The 10,803-nt window shown below is 36.9% G+C and overlaps 1 pseudogene; it reads right to left on the bottom strand.

The window, feature by feature from the left end:
• Window positions 1-3,670: 3,670 nt before the first annotated feature.
• Window positions 3,671-10,593, bottom strand: LOC136267506 (zinc finger SWIM domain-containing protein 3-like; annotated as a pseudogene).
• Window positions 10,594-10,803: the final 210 nt, after the last annotated feature.

The following is a 10,803-nucleotide window of genomic DNA, read 5'->3' as shown; positions in this document are numbered from 1 at the left end:
AGTTCAGCTACAAACAAATTACCCTGTAGAGAGATCAGCTACAAACAAAACACCTTGTAGAGAGTTCAGCTACAAACAAATTACCCTGTAGATAGATCGGCTACAAACAAATCAACCTGCAGAGAGATCAGCTACACACAAATCAACTTGTACAGAAATCAGCTACAAATAAATCACTCTGTAGAGAGATCAGCTAGAAACTAGACACAATGTAAGGAGTTCAGCTACAAGCAAATCACCCTGTAGAGCGATCAGCTAGAAACAAATCACCCTGAAGAGAGGTCAGTTACAAAAAATCACCCTGTAGAGAGATCAGCTAGAAACAAATCACCCTGTAGAGAGTTCAGCTATAAACAAATCAACCTGCAGAGAGATCAGCTACAAATAAATCACCTTGTAGAGAGATTAGCTACAAATAAATCACCCTGTAGAGAGATCAGCTAGAAACTAGACACAATGTAAGGAGTTCAGCTACAAACAAATCAACCTGCAGAGAGATCAGCTACAAAAAGCACCTTGTACAAAGTTCAGTTACAAACAAATTACCCTGTAGAGAGATCAGCTAGAAAAATTCACCTTGTAGAGAGTTCAGCTACAAAGAAACCACCATGTAGAGAGTTCAGCTGCAAACAAATCACCTTGTAGAAAATTCAGTTACAGACAAATCGCCCTGTAGAAAGATCAGCTAGAAGAAGTTACCTTGTAGATAGTTCAGCTACAAACAATTCACCCTGTACAGAGATCAGTTAGAAGTAGTTTCATTGTAGAGAGTTCAGCTACAAAAAATCACCCTGTAGAAAGATCAGCTAGAAGAAGTCACCTTGTAGAGATTTCAGCTACAAAGAAACCACCATGTAGAGAGTTCAGCTGCAACAAATCACCCTGTAGAAAATTCAGCTACAAACAAATCGCCCTATAGAAAGATCAGCTAGAAGAAGTTGCCTTGTAGAGAATTCAGCTACAAAGAAACCATTCTGTAAAGAGCTCAGCTGTAAACAAATCACCTGTACCGAATTCAGCTACAAACAAATCACCCTGTATAGAGAGATCAGCTAGAAGAAATTACCTTGTAGATAGTTCAGCTACAAACAAATCACCCTGTAGAGAGATCAGTTAGAAGAAGAGTTACCTTGTAGATAGTTCAGCTACAAACAATTCACCCTGTAGAGAGATCAGCTAGAAGAAGTCACCTTGTAGAGTGTTAAGTTTTTATATTCTTGTGTACTTTTTGAGGAGTTAAAAAAAAAAAAAAAGTACACAAGAATATAAAAACTTAACACTCTACAAGTGTGTTAAGAGTGTTAAGTTATATACAAAGAAACCACAAGCAGAGAGTTCTGTAATAAATATATGTATTATATATATATATATATATATATATATATATATATATTAATACAACATCAATATCGTGTCCTGTACAAAAACTCCAATAGCAGCTTGTGGTATATTTTTGATATACTACAGCAAACTAGCCAATAGAATCAGTATATCACTTGTACATTTGATATACGCATCTGATTGGCTAAAATTTTTTGATAGTGTTTATTTGTTTTACCAGTTAGGCATGTCCGACTTGACAACTGCTGGTACCATAGTAACCAATACCTGTTACCTAGCAACAACATCGTTGCCTAGCAACTGTTGCCAGGTAACCACTACTGATTGTAGAAATGATTTTGACACCATAGCAACGGTTGCTAAGCAACTGCCAAAAGGCCTATAACTAGGTCAGCTTTAAATTTTGTTGCCTAGCAACAGTTGCTATGGATTGTTGGACCAATTTTCAAGTAGATTGTATTCTGCAACACATGTGCATACTTCTTCAGCATGCTAATCACAAGAAATTACATACCAGTACTAATAATGGTGTAAAAATTTGAGAAATTGCTGTTACTGCTTCCAAGTGGGAGACGAGATGTTGTATTAACATATTATACTACAGATATCATGGTATTCGAAATATATACCAAAAGATATACATATTTAGGAAAGGGTGCCATAGTGCGAGGCTTCGCCTCGCACTATAACATCTTTTCTAAGTTTGTATATCTTTTGGTATATATTTCGAATACCATGATATCTGTAGTATAACATATACATATATATATATATATATATATATATATAATTTGTACATTTACTGATAAAATCAGAAATATTGCTTCATCTTTTCTTCTTCCTGTGATAAAGAAAAAAAGATAGGTTAAAAAGCCCCAAAGCCAACCTATAGCCGGCTTTGGGTTATACAAAAACAAAAAGAAGTGAAATCTAATCCAAAACAGCCAAGCTGTAAAAAAAGAGTGTGACCCTCAAAAAGGCTATGGTGAAAAAAGATGTGAAATCCAAGGTGGCGGCCAAGAAATGGCTGTGATGGTAGGTTAATGGTAAAAATTTTAATAACAACAATTCAGGTGAATTTGGTGCCGCTTGGTCTTGGCACAAAATTCACCTGAATTGTTGTTATTAAAATTTTTACCATTAACCTACCATCACAGCCATTTCTTGGCCGCCACCTTGGATTTCACATCTTTTTTCACCATAGCCTTTTTGAGGGCTGCACTCTTTTTTTACAGCTTGGTTGTTTTGGATTAGATTATATATACATGAGATTATGCGTGACATGACAATATGTACCACTTTCACACCTCAGATCAAGGGAAAGCCAGTGCATATATATCACATATCGCACTGACTCAAAAATGTTAACGAGTTATACGCATTGCTACCAGTGCATACATCTTGTTAAGGCAGTGCATATATCTCGTTACACACTGCCTTAATGAGATATACGCCACCAGTGCGTATATCTCGTTAACTTGAGACATTGCACACCTAATAGGAGTGCACGCTATATCCAGAAATCATCAGATTTCTTTGCTGTTATACTGTTATCCTCTTCTCTTATATAGGGAATCAATCCAGCTGTGATTGTGGGATTAAATTTTCCAAACAACCTGTGATTGTGGGATTCAATTTTAATACACCAACAGTCTGAGTAGTTTGTTTTTTTACTTTTGTAAATGTAGCAATTAAAGTAACATAATTAAAACTAGTCTCTTAAAATTTCTATATTAGCAAAAATAAAATCAAACTACTGTTTGATGTATTAAAATTAAGGAAGTGACTAGAGAGCTGGTACCGGCGCTCAAAATAAATCAAAGTTCCTTAAAGAGCCGAAAGCCAGTGCCTGCGTGCAAAGGGTATGGCTGCATACTAGCTATCTACTATATACCTTATTAGAAGGTAGCTATGTCGATTGACTCGGAATGAGCAATGCACTACTAGTCTACTCTGAGAACAGTTGCTACTAGCGAGAAGCCGGTTTTATCACCAGTTAATCAACATGGTTCCTGTTTATAGACTATAGGCAGCTAGGTGATTTAACATTTTAGCCTGCATGCATGAAACCGGAAAGATCCAACTGGTTAGCAAATCTGTATGCAAGACAAATAATTGCTGCATTTCTTAAGCCTTCAAAAAAAAAATTTCGAAAAAATTTCATCTTCCGGATTTTGCAAATTGCCTAATCCCTGAATAGGGAAAGCAGATATAGTGTATATATATATATATGTATATAATTAAGTGTATTACTTGGAAATTAAGAATATTGACTCAAAGAATGTTTCATGCATGTGACTCTCACAACTTTTATAGATGCATGTTTTCATATTGCTGTGAATTCTCAGATTTTAGCACACAATGAACCATATACACATGCATACACCGGTTCCTACAAACATACGTACAAAGTTATTACAGTCACTTAATTAATTTCAACGGTTGCATGATACAGTACTCTATATAACTATTGTATACTAAGTTTAATTCTTTATTCAGTTGCAGGGGAAACATGGCACCCACGACAGTACCAGTATTTGCATCTGGGCTGCTTGGAGAGCCCTACGCACTCCATGTGGTACCACTGTAAGCAGTGCTCACAAATCAGCGATGGAGACTCTGAAATTTCATGGTAACAGCTCCCACATGTGTATACAGCATTTGCTTTTTTTCTGTCAAGAACATTCTTAACAAGAAGCCAGGCATCAGCAGTAAAGTGTTTCCTAATTAAATGTATGTCAATGTTGTCATCAAGCACTGCATCAGGCACTTCCTTTGGCATCACTTCCACTTGATCTTCCTCGATCATGACTTGTTGTTTTATTGCCCTTTCTGCAATTTCATGTTCCACAAACCATTTCAACATCACTACAGAAAAGTAAATGATACACTTTACAACCCTGCATACATATTGAGTAGCCCAATAGCTAGTTGATGTATGATATTAGCTTTAGATGTGTGATATTAGTTAATGATAGATCTAGAAGAAAGGACAGAGAATTGATAGTACCCCTCAGTCTGGCATATTGTTTGTTTACAGTCCAAATGGACTATCTTTAAATACTGTGTAGCTACATGCAAAGTCCAGTTAGGCATAGAAATAAAATTATGAGTGAAATTAAAGAACCTGCATGTGTGAAGATAATTTGTGACTGGATTTTGGAAAAACGATCCAAATCACACATTAGAAGTTTCGAGATAAACGGTTTTAAAGAATTGAAGCCAGCATAACTCTCCAAGGATAGCAAGCACGCGTATGAAATTTACACAAAAGATGCATCAATCTGTTACCTTTCAAACCACTTCCAGTACTTGTAGCTGCTTGTACAGTTTCCCGCCAAATAAGATAGAAAATCTGAGCAGTTGGACGAGCGAAGTAGTATCACGAGTGCTCACAAAGGGGTGGAGGCTGGGGGGTGGAGGCTGGGGGGTGGCGGGGAGGGCAAAAAATAGGCCTCAAAATGGAGGCCTCAAAATGGAGGCAGACCACGATTGGAGTCCAGACACGAGATTACAGGGCTGTGCTGGCTCCTTAGTGGCCGATATGTAGCAAAATCTACAGAGAACACGTCTGGCCAACATTATAAGGCTGTCCACCAGTAAACCACTGATTCTTGCCAAGCCAGGTCCTTCACAAGGCCTGAAACCGCCATTTGGGCACTCCACACCACCCAGAAAAGACGTCTATTAAAACCAGCCTCGTGTAGTTTGAGTAGTGCTGAGGGTCAAAACTTGTAGTACGATAGTGTAGCTATCCACTGGTGGTGTTAGTTTGATTTTGCCTGATGTGCGATTTGGTTCGGTTCTGTAAAATCTGGTCACATTTGGAGAGTAAAGCAATGAACCAACTGACACCAATTATGTGCATACTTTAATCAATGACTAATGCTTAAAAGTATTAGATCCTTGCTATGGTGGGTATGTAAAAACTGGTATAACTCATACATATATCCTCTTCCTTCCAAGTCTGTATGAGCCTTATAGCTTGTGCTATATTTATCTACAGTAAGACGCTATCTTTTCACATGCATTCGTTGAGAACTGAAGTTAGCCTGCCTATAGGCCATAATTAAATGGCATATTTATTCCATTCATTATAACTGGAATATAAGTGTTATGAATTACCCTTTTGTTTAATAAATGTGTGTAATTTAAGAAATGGTTTCAACCTGGAACCAGTTGTCAAGGATAATTTCTTCTTCTTCGGAAGTCCAATTACTGTAACCTCATTACCTTTTAGTTGACCTCGCTTACGAATTACTGGAGGCATTGAAATATCTATTTATAACCATTCAGCATGTTCAGCTACACTGTACAGTATGTATACCTTTTAAAGATGAGCACTGGGATTGGGTATGATTTACTAAAGTTATGGTTACATTAGTGTGTTCCTCCATTGAAGTAGTAGGTTCTTGCTCAGTTGGATCTACCATGGATTTATGAGCTTCAGATGTACCTGTCATCATGGCATCAGTGCTTTGCACTTCAGCTATATAACACAATTTATCATCAGTAAGTTCAAGCTATTAATTTCTAACATAATGGTGACTACATCAATGTGTAAGCAAATTCTTAACTAATTATTAAACAGGCTGGTAATTATGTGTTCCACCCTTAGCTAGAGGGAACTATATTTTATTGTTTTCCTTCGGTACATATATATATCCTGGCTTGATCTTGCCCATATCCTTTTGATTCATATATTCATATAGCTCTTAGGTGAGCACTAACAGACTATTAAAAAATTAATAGACTATAAGATTCTATAATTGTTCTGATCAAGTAAGTGCTGCCTGGAACCTCTCTTTATGTATAACTTCAGATTTACTTACAACTTTCATCCTCTGTTGCTTCAACAACTTCTTCTGATTCTGATACTTCTTCAGTTGATGGAAAATCTGTGTGAATATTAATCACATCACACACTAAGGCTCACAATCGTTCATAGCAATTTACCTTCATTGATCTTAACTTTTTGGTTATTTTCCCAAGCATTGACTAACTGTTGTAAGAGTTCTAGCCTTCTTGTAAAATTATACTTTGAAGTCTCAGAGGCTAAAGCAGCTAGCTTTGTGGTAACTTTTGAAGCACGCCGAAACTTCTCTGACTGCAGAGAAATAGTAATAATGTAAAATATTTAAATACACCTTTACCTGAGACAATATCCTCTTTTTTGGAGATGAAAATGTTACCACAGAGATGTCATCTTCAGTAGTGACATGGTCATCTGCTAAAAACACGCTGTTGTGACTTGTAATAGGGAAGCGACCATCGCTTGTCACAGAGGGACTCACTGAACATATCTAATTTGGCATTCGCTCTTGCAGCAAGAATGTGTCAACAAGGAAGTCGCATAGATTTCCATGACATACATTGACATGACACAGCAGTGACTTCAATCTTTCCTTCAGCTGTAGAATGGTGATACAGTTTTGGCCCATCCTCCGTAAACCTGACCTTATCTTTCAGTGCCATCTGCTTTGCCACAAAGTCATATGCATATGGTGTCAAATACTGCATGTAACTGAGAGATGCTTTGTTAGTAGTAGAATGAAATGCAACAGGTACTTTTTGGACAGTTGTGCTTGCTTTGTAGTCACACTCAGAACGCAGCACTCTTAATATTAAAAAAAAACTTCTCAACAAACTCCTCCAGTGTAGAATAACGATCTATAACTGATTTCAACTTGGCATTTAGTGATTCTAATCTGTTGTTGGTACTATTAAGGAAATTGCCACTACTGTACTTCATTCCCATTACCCACTGATGTCGAATTTGATGCCACTGCTCATTGAAATAATTTAACACAGGTAATGAGACAGTTTATTTAAATGTAGCGTAAAGCTCAAGGTACTTTTCTTCGCTCGTTGCATATGCCATACTCTGTAGCAAACCTAGGCAACAATTTCTTTGGCCTGAAGTTATGCCCATTTTCTCCATGGTGATTTCACGTCGAAAAGATCGAAATGTGTGGTAAAGGCAAATCAAAAGTTGAGCTGACGGAAAGCTTTTAGAGAGAACCTCTCTCTCTGTGAAATCTTTATCAGATATCAATACCCGCACTGATTTCCATGCGGGGTTATGCTTCTTAAAAATATACATGACACTGGAGATTGCTGCTTCAGTCTCTTCAAGCAGCAAAAATGCAGCAACTACTTCACTCTGACCATTGCCATCCTCTGCAAGTAGTATATAAAATGGAAATCGTAAGTTTACCAATTTATAGGTAGCATCTATGCACAAAAGTTCTGGATAAGCTGTAAAAACTTGTTTCATTTCTTTATCTTGAAAGTATAGATCGCAGAGAACATTGCTGTCATTTACTAGTACCTCCACAGTAGCACCTATACATAATTTCAATACATGTGCAGTAAAATTACACAAATAGCTCAGACATAATATGTAAAATTTAACAGATCATGCATAATGACGTGTGTAGAATAGTCACATTATCCATGCATTGTATCCTTAGATGATTACTGGAATATCCTAATAGTTTCAAGTACCTACATGCATACAAAAGATTGGTTGCATGCTGATTTAATTGATTTAAATTAATTGCATGTTAATTTTAAAAAACCAATAATTTTGTAATTGGATCAAGAGTTCAGCACAGGTTATAGCTATACAGGCTGGTTTTAGACTGCCTCTAGCTATTTTTACACATAAGTAATGAATGTTTATTTTATGACAACTCACATATGTTTGTTATAATGCATCCACCAGAGCTGATACATGTAACTTTGATTAGAAGCTTACGAGTATGCACTTACAGCATAATAGCACCTTCATAAGAAAGTGTTTATGAAATAAGGACTGATGCTGACATTGCTAGCAACCCATGCAGTAATTGTGTCAACTAATCCCTTTGGCTCCCTCCTGGTACTTTTACATCATGTCTGGACAATTGTATTATGGTCAGAAATCTATGCAATTTGACCGGATTTTTGTTGAGTGTCTGGAATGGGGATGTTATCGTAAGCTATGAAAATTTGTATGTATGTATGTATATGCATACATTACTTTCAAAACTCTATAAATAAGTTACCATATTTGTTAGAAAGAGTGTTTGCTACAGATACCAGATCATTCTTTGATTTACCAGACTTCATTTCTGCACTGAGGTTTGTTAAATCTTTAAGGAGTATTACTTTCACTGATATTGCCGCTAATTTGTCTTGCACCATCTTTTTGTTGGCTTTTACAGCTAGATATTTCTTTACCTCACATTTCTCTACTTCGGACAGCTTCCTCTGATGAGGTAGCTGGCGGAATAATTCCTGTAAGTTCAAGCATATATATTGCACTGAATCACTTAATCAGCTTGCAATTACTTTGCTAATTTCATGGTTATGGTCCTCATTAAAACGTGTCACCCGTAATCCTTTGCCATCATCAGTAGCTCGCAGTGACAATACAAATGGACAATCTTTTCGATATGTTCTAATAGTTCAGTCAAACAAAATATTTCTGCATATGAAATTAAATTGACTCACTTAGTAGCTCTCTTTCCCTCTCCTTTTGCCTTAAACTTTCTTCCACCACGTATACAACCATAGGTTACCTCATAGTACCTGATTCGCTTGTCGAGGTATCTGTTCACTCTCTTACATGCGGCTTTAATGGTACGTGAATCTCTTATCCACAATTGCACAGCTTTCTTCGTTTGGTACAAATTAAGTTTTTCTTTCAATTCATCATAACTGTTGAAAACATTATTCACTGAAAAAATAGCTTCTTCTCTAGAGCCACTTTCTACAGTGACATCAGAAGCAATATCTTGGGATTAGCACTCCAACTGCTCAAGTATTAGCTGTGGTGTTGACAACTTCAATGATGGTGATGATCCTGTGTCAGGTGGTGATCCTGTGTCAGATGGTGATTCTGGTTGTGTTGCCAATCCTACATGAGGTATGGATCCTGCTTGAAGTGGTAATTCTATCTGAGGTGGTGACCTTGCGTGATGTGGGGATCCTGCAAGAGGTGGTTATTCTGCCTGAGGTGGGGATCCTGACTGAGGTGGTGATCCTTCCTGAGCTGGCAATCCTACTTGAGGAGGCTATTAATTAGACTCTTTATATGACTGAATTACTATAATTTGTATACTAACCTCTCTGTTTGTCCTCTGGTAAAATAATATGTATGATTGCTGCTTTAATACTTCTGCTTCATGAACTTCAGTGACATCTGTGTCATCAAATAAAAACCATCTGTCTTCATTATGAATGTAAGCAACATAATGACCACTTGTTGCATTTTTCCCTGTGTGAACAACTGAAGCTTGCAGGCTATAAATAAATTCAGTCTCATTATCATCCTATAACATGCAAAGTTTTACTGATACAACAATAATCCATTTTATAAGAGCTTACTTCATTGCGGTGAATAGTGATTTCACTGAGAATTTCCATTGGTGAACATATTTTGTTAATCCCCTTTCTTGATGCCTCAAACCTTATACATACAACAGACAAATTGCAACAGACAGTACAATATGGATCACATTCCTACCGTTTGATGTGGACTATAAAAATTTCTGGCAGTGATTTAGCACAATACTTGATTTCAGCACATGTTTTCTTCTGACACCTACGAAACACATACACATGTAGTTGTACACATAATAGCTTAATAATTGACCCGGTCTAACAAAGAGACTTTCTAGCCTTTTCAATTTTCTACCTTTGAGAGCTCATAACTTTTTTTCTGGATGGCCTGTGGCAGTGATATTTGCACATCATAAAACAACAATGGGAATCCTGACTGAGGCGGGAAAATTTCAAGGAGATATCTCTTTTTTCACAAAATTGCAAAATAGGAAAGACTATAAGTCCCTTTTGTCTGACCGGGTCACTGATATGCTAAACTATACACAAATGCTGACACACTGCGTATATCTGGTGCACACAATGTGTTTTTATACCAATACCTTTCACAATAATATTTGTTTAAACCATCTAAGTCTTCTGTCTTATTCAGTTGTTCCACAATAGCTTTGGCAAATGGAGAATTAAAAGCCTGCAAAGTTCACAAGGGTGTAAAGATAATGAAACGGTGCAGTGTGTGTTAATCCATACTTGAATAGGGTAGACAGGTATGTTCAAGTGGTTACATTGAAATGTAGCTTTCGAAATGTTCTGGCAGCTATCACATGTAACTAAAGAATTATATATAATAAACATGCATAAACACGGGAGTACACAGCTGCAGTCTACATGACATTCTGATGATGTGATACCTTCTGTGACCATGTTAAATTGGACCAACTAGTCATTGACATTAGCCGCAGCAGCTGACCCACTGTTTAATATTCCAATAAGCAATTCATGTGCATCAAGCTTGCAATCCAAGTTGCCATCCGGAGATAATTCCTGCAATATATAGCGTATAGCGCTGATTCAGAAACAATTCAAACAAAGCCCACACTCACTTGGTATATACTTCAAGAAGATTACAGGAGG

Source organism: Dysidea avara, chromosome 9, assembly GCF_963678975.1.
Source record: "Dysidea avara chromosome 9, odDysAvar1.4, whole genome shotgun sequence".
NCBI classification, from domain to species: Eukaryota; Metazoa; Porifera; class Demospongiae; order Dictyoceratida; family Dysideidae; genus Dysidea; species Dysidea avara.
The sequence above is the reverse complement of the archived record's forward strand: the minus strand, read 5'-3'. Positions and strand labels throughout refer to the sequence as shown.